Genomic DNA, 13,944 nt, shown 5'->3' with positions numbered 1-13,944 from the left:
ATTAACTTTATCATGGGAAAAAATAAAGTAAACCCTGCTTTTTAAAAACAGCTAATGGGTTGTGTTATGTGTTGAGCTGAGTGATCCCAATTACTCCGGCCTCTTACTGACACAGCTATCTGACCCAGGGGAGTGGAGTGTGCATATCTCTTTGAAGTGCCAGCTCCGGAGATAATCCTCCATTGACCTGTGGGCCTGCTGATTTGCTAGCAAGGCCAGATAAGGAATTTTAAACACAGAAGGAAACTACAGAGCCACTGGCCAGTCTGCATCAGGGGAGCCCAATCAGTGCTTTTCTGTTCCCTCTGGTCAGTGGCCCTGAAAGAAGACGAGATTACACTGTGGCTTTTGCACTCTGTCCAGGACCAGGCTCCACCACTTAAAGAGCTGAGGTGAACAGCAGAGGAGTGCCTGGCCGGAGAGATGGAGGAAAATGACACCCAGTGGTGAAGGATGCAGATAAAATCTACAAACAAAGATATTTGTTCTGGTTAACAGTTTCCTCAGAAACTGAGAAGCAAATAGAAACCTCCAGGGAAGAGGGAATCACATGTGGGTAGGAATCCCGGCCTGCCCAGGGGAAGGGTTAGGAGCCCAATGACTTCTTCCTCCTCTTCTTCATTCTTTCATTTGCTAGTTTTTAATTGAACATGTAGGATTAGCTGGATGCGGCTCCTCAAATTTAGCTTCTACACTCATACGAGAGACAAACAAGCGGACGATTAGGTCCCCATGCACAGAATGCTCTGGGGCGTCTTCAACTAATGAGGAAGGCTTTTTGGAGGAAGTTGACTCGAACGTAAATCTTTAAGAGTTAGCCTGATGAAGGTGAATGAGGGTGGGAGAGAAGAAGGATCTTCCAGGCTAAGGAAATGGCTAATACCTGCAAGCCAGAGAGGTAGAGAGGAAGCATAAGATTTCTGAAACGGAAGATGGGAAGAAGGGATGTGGTTTCTCCCAATGCCCCTTACATTGGGTTACGGAGAAGGATGAGAAGAAAAAGAAGAAAAAAAAAACCAATTTGTGAAAGCCTTCCTTTTTGTCTCAAAGCTTTGCCCTTTTCCTTTGTCCCAGAGTACACTGTTTTTGGCTCTCCTACCCCTTGTGCCGTTGTTTCAAGGTTGCAGAGAAAATGAAGGGACAGAGGCAGCCCAAGTCTGAAGCCTGAGCTTGATATGGATGCTGTGGCCATCACACAGAGATGACACTGACCAGCCAGACTGAAGGTGACTCACGCTGCCCTTCAACAGAGCAACTGCAATCACTTTCAGTTCCAAGGGGCCAGTGGTGGGGCAGGGATGTGATTTAGTCATTCTGTATAGGTTTAGTGCACAGTAATTAATGTAATTAATAGCCTTCCACTGATGTAATTAATAGCCTTCCTGGGGACATAATACACGCAAGCATGAATGGTGTATATTTACATGGTATGAGACATTATGGAGTCAGGGGTGGGGGGTACAACAAAGAAACATATTTAGTCCTCACTATGTGTTGGGCACTATGTGAAGTGCTGGGGAGAAAAGATGAGAAAAAACTACCCTAAAGTAGATCAGCGTCTACCAACCTGTGTATATGTGTAGTGGAAAGAGAGTAAAATGGAAAATGGGCATTAAAATACAATTTAAAAGTAAATGCTTAACTATCTTGTGAACCTATTAAGATAGATCCATTAGCTCCCTGCCCTTCTGTGCAACTCATGTAAGAGTTGAATAACAGATGGATATCTCACAGCTCCTTTAGAGATGAGAAAACTCACAAAAAATAAGGTATGATCAGAAAAGCATGAAGTCAGAGAGCCCTGAATTTGAACTTACCTTTTCTGACCCTCAGTCTCCATCTAAAACAGATAACAATAGCTGTGTGTAGCAGACAATGTCTGTGGCCTATCCAAGGACAGTGTCCTCTTCTTTTTGCTGTCAGAGGCTCTCCTGGTTTTGTTTGAGGGAGGAAAATGCCTAGCTTAGGTGATGGCTCAAGAGTGGTTTAAGGCAGGAATTGCCAAACTTTTCTGTTAAAGGCCAGAAAGTAAATATTTACACTTTGCAGACCCTTGACTCTGCCACAACTCTGCTGTTGTTACATGAGAACAGCCAGAAACAGTACATAACTGGACGGGTGTGGCTATGCTGCAGCAAAACTTAACTTACAAAAACAGGTAGTGGTCCAGATTTAGTTGTTGTTTATCCATCCCTAGTCTAAGGCCACCCTGACAATTCTGTTCCCTATTTTCTCCACCTCCTTTGCAACTAAGGTATCCATGTGATCCAGTTATGACGAATGATATCTAAGTAGAAGTCTCATGAGCAGCTTTCTAGGAAAGCTTCTGCTTTCCTGATAAAATGGAGACTAATGTGGCTAGCCCTGTACTTCCCTCTCAATTCTGCCTTGAATGTGGATGTGATATCTGGAGCTGATGCAGCCATCTTGCAATCAAGAGATGACAAGCGTAAGACTAAATGTCAACTTGCTAAGGTTAATGATACAGAAAAAGGAACTAGTCATCATCACTAGATGTCATCACTGAGAAGCTGAATCAATGCCAGTATCACCTACCAGACTACTAAACCCATAATATTTTAAGCCACTGTGGTTAGATTTTCTGCATTTTGCAGTAAAATCTGTTCTTATGTAATTTCAATATATCACAGGCTTACTGTGAATATGAGATAGGATTCATATACAAATCACACAGTAGATGCTCAATAAATGATGGTTCTCTTCACATTTCACTTCACAGAAAATTGATATCATTCTCTCTGTGATGGGTATTGTTAACATTTTGTGCAAGGTCCTTTTAAGAGTAAGTCACCTAGGGGGTGCCTGGGTGGCTCAGTCGGTTGAGCATCCTAATTCGGCTCAGGTCATGATCTCGCGATCTGTGAGTTTGAGCCCCATGTCGGACTCTGTGCTGACAGCTCAGAGCCTGGAGTCTGCTTCGGATTCTGTGTCTCCCTCTCTCTCTGCCCCTCTCCCATTTACGCTCTGTCTCTCTCTCCCTGTCAAAAATAAATAAGCATAAAAAAAAAAGAATAAGTCACTTAGAGGAGAGCGTGGGTGGCTCAGCTGGTTATGAGCCTCACTCTTGGTTTTGGCTCAGGTCATGATCTTACAGTTAGTGAGTTCAAGCCCCGAGTTGGGCTCTGTGCTGACAGAGCGAAGCTTGCTGGGGATTCTCTCTCTCTCTCTCTCTCTCTCTCTCTCTCTCTCTCTGCCTCTCCCCTGCTCTCTCTTCCTCTCTCTAAATAAATAAACTTAAGAAAAAAACAATAAGTCACCTGGAATGGAACATTTGTTCAGAGCCATCTCTCGTTTCACTCTAATTTTAATTTTCCAAGACCTCAGAGAGACCAGGAAATGGAAGAGCTAGGAAGCATATCTAGTTTAGCAGGAGCAGGAGCAGGAGTATGCAACGATCCCAGGTAATTGTTAAACAAATTGGAGAAACAATCTCTCCCTAATAACTATTAATGAGAGCATCCTTCTATACCTCCTTCCTCAGCTGCTTGCCAGTGTTCCTCACACCTGCCTGCAACTGCCTTCAGATGTGAAGCTAGGAAGCATGCAGGGTCCCTGGATCAGCACGTGGCTCATAGGAGACCCTCTGTGATGCCACTCGATGCTCCCTTCCTCTCTTCCCCATGCCTTGCACCCTCACAGTCTCAGCCTGTTAAAGAATCAGACTCGGTAAGCAAGGGAGCCCCATGAAGAAGACACTTTCAGCCAGAAGGAGGAGGACAGGTCAGAGAATTAGTCCAAGGATTGGCAGCAAAAAGAAACAGGGGTTTAGAGAAATCTGAGGGTCAGGGCGCCTGGGTGGCTCAATGGATTGAGTGTCCAACTCTTGATTTCAACTCAGGTCATGATCCCAGGGTTGTGGGATTGAGCCCTGTATGGGACTCCACACTGGGCATGGAGCCTGCTTAAGATTCTCTTTATCTCCCTCTACCCCTCTGCCCAGCTCATGCTTTTTCTCTCTCTCTAAAATAAAAATAAATAAAAAGAAAGAAATGTTAAGGGTCAAGCAGTTCAGAAGCAAGTTTCTGAGAAGCAAGTGTCTGAGATCTTTCTCTTTCTCTTAAAATAGTGCTATGTGTGTGTGTTGTGCACGTGCACGTGCCCCTCAGCTGTAAGTATCCACGCAGAGAGGTGACGTCCTGTGAGTGTTTGTGGAAGCAAGGGCCGGTGGGTGGGTGGATAGATGGATGGCTCATTAGACACAGGACTGGATATGTGAATGATGAGCAGCAGTAGTCTGGCTGTTGCCTGGCCTGGCCTGGCTTTCTAAGAACTTTTCAAATTCTCTGTTGCAACTACTCAATTCTTCTGTTATAGAGTGGGAGCAGCCACAGATGTTATGTAAAGGAACTCGTATAGATGTGTCCCCATAAAACCTAACTCATGGGGCGCCTGGGTGGCTCAGTCAGTTAAGCATCCAATTTCGGTTCAGGTCATGATCTCACAGTTCGTGAGTTCAAGCGCCACCTAGGGCTCTGTGCTGACAGCTCAGAGCCTGGAGCCTGCTTCAGATTCTGTGTCTCACTCTCTCTCTCCCTTCCCTGCTCAAAATCTGTCTCTGTCTCAAAAACAAATAAACATTTAAAAAAAATTTTTTTAAAGGGGGCACCTAGGTGGCCTAGTCGGTTGAGTGTCAGACTTCAGCTCAGGTCATGATCTCCTAGTTGGTGAGTCAGAGCCCTGCATAGAGCTTTGTGCTTACAGCTCAGAGCTTGGAACCTGCTTCAGATTTCTGTGTCTCCCCCTCTCTCTGCCCCTCCCCAACTTGCACTCTGTCTCTCTCACTCTCAAAAATAAACATAAAAAAATTAAAAAGAAAACCTAACTTACAAAATCAGGTGATAGTCTGGATTTGGCCCATGGGTCACAGTTTGCCCCTCCCTGCTCTGCACTATGTCTGTATCTGGGAGTGTCTCCTGAACCGCAGCAGCCATTTGGCTACCCACTTGAGGATGGAGATGGATAGGTGCCAGATAAAGAAACCTGGTCCTTTGAAGGAACCTATAACTGATACACCTAGAACTCATCCTTATCTGTGCTTCTTATCTTGTGAGATATATGCAATTTTTTTTTATGTCTACTTGAGTGGGCTTTTCTCTTGTGGCCAACAGCATCCGAGCTACCATACTTCCCTAAGAGGAAATGCTCCCTCTTGTCCGTTTCCCTCATGAAGCTCATGATGGAACAGTAAATGTACTGAGGGCTGGAAGCAGGAGGAGAATAAGGAAAAAAAGAAATGCCTCCTTACTGAAGACTTGTTTAAACAAAAATTCACCTTAATTGAGGAGATTTTAAAATCTGTTAGGAATTACTAAACTGCCAAACACCCTGATAGATATGTGGTAGAGTAGTGTTCAGGGGGGTTTGGAGATGACTGGGATATAGCTCCTGCCCTTGTTTAGTAGGCTAACTTCACTGAGCCACTCATTTATACTGTCCTCCATCTGTCTTCATCTCTTCTGCCACCTTAGAGGGAAGCTCTTTCATAGAAGGGAACTTTCTGTAGCTCTGACAAAATCGGGCACTTAACAATATGCAACATATGCACTCACTGAAATTATGAAGGAGTGTTTTCATGAACATATTACAGAAATAAGAACCATTAGTAGTCATCTTAACCAGCTCCAGTCTGATGTAAGCGACACATAGCAAAAAACAAAACAAACAAAAATTATCAAGTCTACCTGGGGAATGTTTTTAAATTCAGCTAATCTTGAACTCATGGTTTGTTCTTTCTCCCAGAGGACTATTTTCCCAGTAGTGAAGCTGGTCCCACAGGAGTACACTCTCTGCATATGTGTTTTTTCCAGTCTGGATCTCACAACAGACATGGGTTTACCACTCTTTTTCTGAAATTAATAGACATTCTCTGTTACACATGAATATCAGAAATTGGCCTATAACTTTGGGGCACTTTTCAAACATAGTTGGGTAAAATACATATGAGCAGTTGGTAAGGAGAAATTAATTATGGGAAACAAGAAAAAAGAAAAGATCAGTCTAGTTTAGACTTGTCTTCACTACAGCCTCTATGTGATGTTCTGTGGTAATTTGATCCCAGTTGATGTTTTTCCACTAGTAAATAGCCCCAAATTGTCTTTTGTATGAATTACGTTATACAAAATGCGTAATTTTATCAGAAAGAATGCTTAAACAAAAGAGGTAGAATTTTAAAGGTGGTCTTAAAAAAAAAACAACCATGGGGATCTTTTTAAATTGAGATTCCTACCAACTCTAAGCACCTTTAAAAAAAATTTACAGATTTATTTTCTTGACTGTGTAAATAAAATATACATACTATAGCAAGTACAAAGAAGACACTAAGATTATGTATGTGCTCAAAATCCAAAGATAATCACTGTTTTTCTCTCTCTCTCTCTCTTTCTCACACACACACACACACACACACACACACACACACACACACACACAGAGAGAGAGAGAGAGAGAGAGAGATCCATTTTAAGGTCTATGGTTAAGATCATATCATTCATCATAAACTTTCTCCCAAACCATTAAGAATATTTCATCAAGATTTGTAGATGATGTTTCATCTTATTTTTCAGGACACTATATCCTTCTCCTTCATTTGAGTTTAGAAGGCAGGACACTCATGACATTTAAAAAGAACTTTTAGATAAAAATTATTCACAATCCTATTATTTTAGTACAGTTACCCTTTTTTCCTACTCTTTCCCTTCAGAGCCAAAGCTATTTTGTATTCTATTACACAGTGAATACCTCTGAATTTGACCATGGGATGCCTTCTTCAGAAAATATCTTATGGTAGTGGTTCTCGAAGTGTGTGCCCTGGATTAGCAGCAGTATCACCTGGGAAATGCAAATTCTCAGGCTCCACCCCTGACCTGCTGAATCAGAAACTGGAGGCAGGGAGTGGGGGTTGGGGTAGGGTCAGGAAGGAAGGGGCAATCTGTATGTTTTTTACTAGCTATCCAGGCAATTCTGAAGCTCACTAGAGTCTGAGAATCATTGTCCTATGGGATCAACAATTTGCAGAACACCCTTGGGAAACAATTTGCAAAATTGCATTTCTGACCAGTCTCTGTATTTCCTGGAAGGAAGATACAAATTGCTGGCTGTCACTGTTCCCTCAAGGATAGAATAGGGATATATGCTGCCTCCTAGGCTAAGGATTAAGTAGAAAAATCAGTAAAAGTGTTTTGTAAATTAGGTGGTAAAGTGATATATAGATATTAGTTATCGTTATGGTGACCTTGAATTTAAGCTGAAAGATTTATATTACTAAGCTCTGGGGAAAGCCAAGTGGAATGTGGGCACAGATGGTCCTTAACTTTCACATATTCAAGTTTTATACAACTGGATTTTCGCACATTATACATGCCACCCCTAAAATGCCTTTCCCACACAGAGTGTGGAATTTCCTCCACTTGCAGTTTAATGAGCAATTTGAGGTATCCCATGGCTGCACCACCTGCCAACCCACAGCTCTGCTTTGGCAGGGTCACATCTTTTCCTATTTCACAGTTTTTGTGCATATTTTATTGCATTTAGCCATTATTATTTACAAAGAAAACAAGAGAAAAACAGTAAGAGACACAGTGGTCAGCTACATTGAGTTTCTGTTACATTTCTTTGGCACTCTTAGGTTGTGATTGTATTTTTGTTAAAACATGCATGGGATAGCCTCTCAAATATCTCCAATTTACACGAATTCGTATTTCCTTCAAGTTCTCCTCTGCTCCCTGAGTTATCTCTGCTTCCTTTGATCATTTGTTCTTCTTACTCCTTCTTAGTCTTAATCTCTGGAGATCCCCAAATGCCTGGCAATCCCTCACTGTCTGTTCATATTTTTATGATTTGGGGTGCTGGCGTGGGCTCCCTCTGCAGCTGCTGGGGCTTATTTCCCCCAACAGGGCTCTCCCCTAAAAAGAAAGGTGGCTGTGATCTTGATTCAAGTGGGTAGGGCCTTGACCGAGAGACTCCACTCTAGCGACTTGGACATGGGAAAGACAGGCAGGCTGAAGACACCTACCCCTCTCCACTCTTACCTCCTGCCCTCATTGACAGGCATCATTGGACTTCAATGAATTTTTCACCTCAGCAAAGATGCCTTACATATTTAACTCCTTCTAAATCCATTTTGGAAGTTTTGATTTATCTCTCTTAGCCCTCTAGCCCCCACTCATCATTATCCCTCTCCAGGTAGAAAGTTCACATTATTTGAAGAGATATTTCTTGGGGTTTTATTTGAGGGCCTAAGGCTGCTGCTGCTACTGGCTACTCAGTGGTGGTGGTGATGGTGGGGTCAGAGACATGACTGGCTTTGCTACTCTGAATGCTGGTCTGAAATTAATTATTTTGTGATTAGTTATCCTGATAATTAACTATCACAGGACTCACTACCACTCTTGACTTACAGTCACCCTGACTCTGAGCTGGGAGTTTCTTTTAATTTTTTATCTTTCTCTCTGATCCAATCTATTTTTTATAGATTTCTCTGGAATGGTAGTTCTCCAGTTATAGTGCCTGAACCAGCAGCATCAGCAAAACCTGGGAACTTGTTAGAAATGCAAATTGTTTATCTATAAGACTGCTTGCTGATGAGCATTTGGTTGTTTTGAGATTTTGAATATTACAAATAAAGCTGATGTGAATATTGTTGTGCAGGTGTTTCTATGGAGATACGTTTTCATTTCTATTGGGTAAAAACCTAGAAGTAGAAATATAGGACAAATCCAATCTGATACAATCCAAAAATTCTTCATAGTTATCCTCCATTAATGGTACAGTGTTATGGATTTATTCTTTTTGTGGCTGCCAGATAAAATACAGTAAGTCCAAAATATTCCAATAATTTACTAAAAAATTATTCTTTGTTTACTTGAAATCCAAATTACTGGGTGTCCTGGATTTAAAAAAAATTTTTCTTTTTGCTACATTTGCCCACCCTAATTCCTTTTTATCATCATTTATGCTATTTTAAGAGCTTTGGAAGGTAGAAGAAACAAGATTTACTTGTGTGATCATTTCACCATCTTAATCCAAGATAGAAATTTGGCAGAAAACTGATAGCCTCATAATCCACTTATTAGACTGTTCATTCCAATGCAAAATACCCTGCCCAAGCCTGTGAAAATTTACCATCAGAAAGTCCTTCCTGGGGCGCCTGGGTGCTCAGTTGGTTAAGTGTCAGACTCTTGATTTCGGCTTAGGTCATGATCTTGCAGCTGTGAGATCAAGCCCCGCAAAGGGCTCCACGCTGGGTGTGGAGACTGCTTGGGATTCTCTCTTTCCCTTTCTCTCTGCCCCTCTGCCCCTCTCAAAATAAATAAATAAACTTCAAAAAAAAGTCCTCCTTCCTAACATGAAATCAGTATCTTATGTCTACAAAATGTCATTTCAAATAGGCTAAGAGCAGAATTTGAAGTACAAAATTATATTAGATAAGAAATTTTATTGTCTGTATTTAATGTTTCTGTTTGAACATTTTTAATAATCACATCTATCATATAACATTCAGGCTTCTATTTTTAATCCAAGATTAAAACATTTATAACATATACTGGGGACTTTTATCACTTTTTTTTGTTTGTTTTTAGCTCTTGAGGGTAAAATTCCTCACAAAGCATGTGAGGCTATTGCTTGATTTTCATATATTAAACTTTTCATGTACGTTTTCAGAAACTCATTAAACATAAAAATAGAACTGCCTCCAAAAAGATGTAATGGGCAGGAAAAAAAATTAGATGTAACCATTAGACCCTTGGGCTAGAAAAAGAAATATCTCTGTGTTTTATTAGCTTTCTAGCAAGCTTAACCAATTTTGTTTCCCTACCGTTTTCTTTTTGTTTTACCACATAAAGCGTGCTGGTGTAGTTAGCTCTCCCTTAGCAGTTATGGATGTTATGAGATTATTATACATTCTGCCTATGAGTATTTTGGACTTGGGTTTCTTTGTCCTGTAATTTTTAAAATATGGGCTCCTTCTATCCCACTGCTCTGGTACAATCTCTTGTGGTGAGTTGGTGGAAGGACACCACCCTGGCTTTGAGGTTTCTGGCAGAACATTGTTCTTGTGCGGCTGTGGTTGCCACTAGGTTATTGCTGAGAAATCATGTCCAAGGCCTATCCTCGGTTTGGGTTTTTCCTATGCATTAAATACCGCTAGTGGCTTAGTCCATTCATTGTTCCCATTTGAATAAAAGAAAAACTCATGTGGAACAGGATTTCTGGAGATGGTGGGAAAAGCTCTAGGTCCAATAAAGGCCAGGTTGCTCTGCATAGAGGGGATTTACTTGTGTTTTACTCAGCTGTTCTCTCGAGAGGCAAGAGAAATTCTGTTTATAAATTTTTTTTTCAGATCTGGTAGAAACACTAAGGACAGTGATAATATAATCAGAACTTACTGTATACCAGGTTAAGTACTAGTCTAAGAACTTAACATGTATATCTTGCTTGATATGAGTCAGAATCACAGCCAATATTATTTTTTAAGCCACATCTATATGTCAGGTGCTTTATATACACTATTCTATCTCCACAACAACTTTTGTGTTTTTTTACTTATTTATTTTGAGAGAGTGAGAGACAGAGCACTTGCATGCACATGAGCAGAGGAGAGGCAGAGAGAGAGAGGGAGAGAGAGAATCCTAAGCAGGCTCTGCACTGTCAGTGTAGAGCCTGAGATGAGGCCTGATCTCACGAACTGTGAGATCAGGACGGAGACGAAATCAAGAGCTTAACCAACTGAGCCACACAAGTGCCCCTCCACAACTTTTTGAGAGAGGTAGAGATCAGGACATGCAGGCACTGACAGCTAAGAAGCATGTCCAAGATTATACAGGTGGTAAATCACAGAACTGGGATTTAAAGGCAGATTCTCAGGCCTTTTTCATATAATGCAATTGAATTGATTTTTATATTTAAAAAAGCATTGGTCACTTATTACTTTATTTCACTTTGACAAGAACTTCTGTGGAAAGAAAAGAAGACAGTATTATCTCCATGCTAAAAGTAAGGAAAATGAGACATAAGAGGTGAAATGGCTTGCCCAACTTCACACATTAACGGTAGAGTTGGTCCACAGTCCTCACTTTCCAGCCACTAATGCAATACCTTTTCTGCTATTTGCCTGCCCTATGACTGGGTGAGTTCATGTGAAAAGAGTACAGTCTTAAATCCTTCCACTCAAAGCAAACCTTAAGAGGGTCATCATCCTTGAATTTCTAGCTCCCACATAGTCATTGTTTATACCTAGTCTAATCGTGGTAAGGAAATAGGCAGTTGTTTAAATATCCAAGAACCCAGAGCGCCTTAGTTTATGCCAGCAAACACTGATCTTCAAAGATAGAGTCTTCAACAGTTTTACATTCCAAACCACACTTCCCAATAAAAATGATCCTCCAGAGCAAGGTCCAAAGTAAGCTCCAGGCCTGGATCCATGGGCCATGAGTTCTATGGGAGGGCATCATCCATAACCCACCGGAAATTTGGCACGTTGTTTGGACAGCCCGTTTCCATCAAGCTGCCTTTGATGGCAAAGCCAGATGGGCTTCTCTGGGCACCAGCTGACCTCCTCCTGCTCACCTTCGCAGGGCTCTCCTCTTCGGTTGCCCTTCTCCTCCAGCTGATAGTTCCCTGTACAAATGCTTTTCTTTGCCAAGAAGATACATTGACTCAAATGGTCAGATAACTATGCTGATAATTTTTCTTGGTCAATCAATGCTGTGTCACTTCAGGTCTCTAGAAAATTTCCTCCAACTACTTGACAGCCGTATCCACTTACGAAGTTCTTAAAACCTAGATGCAGGTTGAGCCCAGATTCTAATTTCAAATCTCCGTTGGCTCACACTTGGGGTATGTTCTGTCTTCCATCTCCAGCTGGCCTACTATCATGCCCTTTCCTCTGGAACGAAGACTTCCCCACATTCATCTCCACATTCCTCACACTTAGATAAGTGGAATTTATAGCTTGCTAACTCAGCCTTGCCCCAAAGAACAGGCAAAGGGGAATTTGGTTCAGGGCCTGCCTGCCAGGTGGAAAGAAGCCAAAGTTCCAATTTTTTACCTTTTTGCCCAATTTTCCCTCCTTTGCCCTCTTTCCCCATTTGACATACTTGCCTTCTAGAGGCCTCTGCTTAACTTTTTCAGCATCCAGCACTTGATCACTGCCTGGTCAAAGTTCAGCAAAAAAAAAAAAAAAAAGGCATGCAGAAAGTTTGTGGAATTAGACCCTTTCCCTTTTCCTGCTTCAAGCTATTCCTCAGCAATCCAGGAGGAGGTGTTTTCGAAAGATGCATTGACACTCGTAGGCCCCCTCGGGGTCATTAGGTAAATCACTGCCTATAAAATGACCTGTGAAATTGGATAAATTCTACTCCACTGCACTAAATGGTTATGTAGATGCCCCTAAGAGTTCACAAGACTTCTTAGAGTTCTCGAAAGCAACTTAAACAAAGAGAGGACCTCACCAAGCCAGCATCCCCTCAGCCATTTCCTGTTTTACAGAAAGCAGACACTTGGACTCATGTACTCATTCATTCAACAAACATTCTTTGTGCCCCTGCCCAGGGCCAAGTATGAATTATGCTGAGGGTACATCAGGTAAGCACAAAAATAACAATAATCCCGGCCTTCAGAAAGTGCCAGAGCCTGAGGAAGGATTCAGGCCTCAAGTCCCATTTCTATTTCGGGTGACTTGACGCATCCTGACCAACTAGTGAAGGCTGGAAACGCATTACCCCTTTCTTCTCATTTAATCCCTCATCCCCTTTGGCAGGGAGGTGAAATAGAGACAGACAAGGTGCAAGTTCCCCTGACTTCCTAGTGCTCACCATTTTTTAACTTCTAGTCGTATCAGTTACCTTGTCCATAAAATAGTAGATACTATTTCATGTCTACTTGTAGGGGTGTTAAGATGATTAAGAATAACATAAAGTGCCTGGCACACAGTGATTGCTTAGAAAACAATGGAAGCTATTTTAATAAGAAATGGAAAGAGATACAGTAGTTGTCCAATAAGTAGTCACTATTAATATGGCAGTTCTTTGTCCTCAATCCAAAACTCAAAAGGCTAATGTACCAAGGTGAGGGTTAATGGATGTGAAGGATTATTTTCCCTGGCTCCTTTCTCATCCTGTATCATGCAAACCCTGTTTGTGCAAGCCTTTCTGTTCTGTCCTAAGGAGCTCAGGGTGTGTCTGCTCCTCAGGCAGGCCAAGTCCTACCTGCTGAAGCTTCCTGTGTAGCCAGGGGTCAAGCAGTTGGCAAAGTCAAGCCAGCCAGCTGCTGTGAAGTGATACTTCTGAAGGAAATCCTGGATCGGTCCTGCAAGGGAGTTGTAAGCTGCAGCCTGGATTAACCCAGGCTGTTCATCAGTGTGTCTCAGCTGCTCATCCTCTCGGCCGGGCAGCTGGGCAAGAACTCCAGGACCGCCACTCCCCACTGCCCAGAATGGCCAGAGGGAACAGTGGGGATTCCTGATCAGTACATGCTCTCTTTCCCAGAAAAGGGATTAAGCGTGCCCTGACAAAGTTCACTCTTCCATCATTCTTTCCTGGGGAGTGAAGTGGGTGAGAAAAGAGACCTGAACCATCCATTTCTTAAAATCCTTCAAATCCCTTAAAAATCCCTTCAAACCGTTCCATTCCACTTCAATCATTGGATCTGAACAAGCAATCTACTGCCATCAAATGTGTCTGTGTCCTCGGTAAGATGAGGATAATAACGCCAACCTTCGAGGGGTGTAGTAAGAAGTAACGGAGGGATCACTGGTGAAAGCACTTACCAAGCTGTCTGGCACACGATGGGTACAGAATACACACTAATATTATTGCCTTTTTCTTAATAATTTTGTAAGGCACTATTGCACGTGTGAGGACAACAAGCCCATGTGTCTCTATCAGAACTCCCTCAGTGTACGTGAACAAAACCTGACCCAAAGTA

The 13,944-nt window shown here is 42.1% G+C and overlaps 1 protein-coding gene and 1 long non-coding RNA gene across 6 annotated transcripts in view; one reads left to right on the top strand and one right to left on the bottom strand.

The window, feature by feature from the left end:
- LOC113593790 (uncharacterized) overlaps positions 1 to 13,944 on the bottom strand; it is a 57,523-nt gene that overhangs the window by 10,743 nt on the left and 32,836 nt on the right. The gene's annotated exons all lie outside the window — the stretch shown is intronic.
- Positions 1 to 13,944, top strand: part of LOC128311883 (uncharacterized) — a 60,877-nt gene that overhangs the window by 31,803 nt on the left and 15,130 nt on the right. The window lies entirely within an intron of this gene.

The sequence above is a fragment of the Acinonyx jubatus genome, chromosome D1, assembly GCF_027475565.1.
Source record: "Acinonyx jubatus isolate Ajub_Pintada_27869175 chromosome D1, VMU_Ajub_asm_v1.0, whole genome shotgun sequence".
Lineage (NCBI taxonomy): Eukaryota > Metazoa > Chordata > Mammalia > Carnivora > Felidae > Acinonyx > Acinonyx jubatus.
The sequence above is the reverse complement of the archived record's forward strand: the minus strand, read 5'-3'. Positions and strand labels throughout refer to the sequence as shown.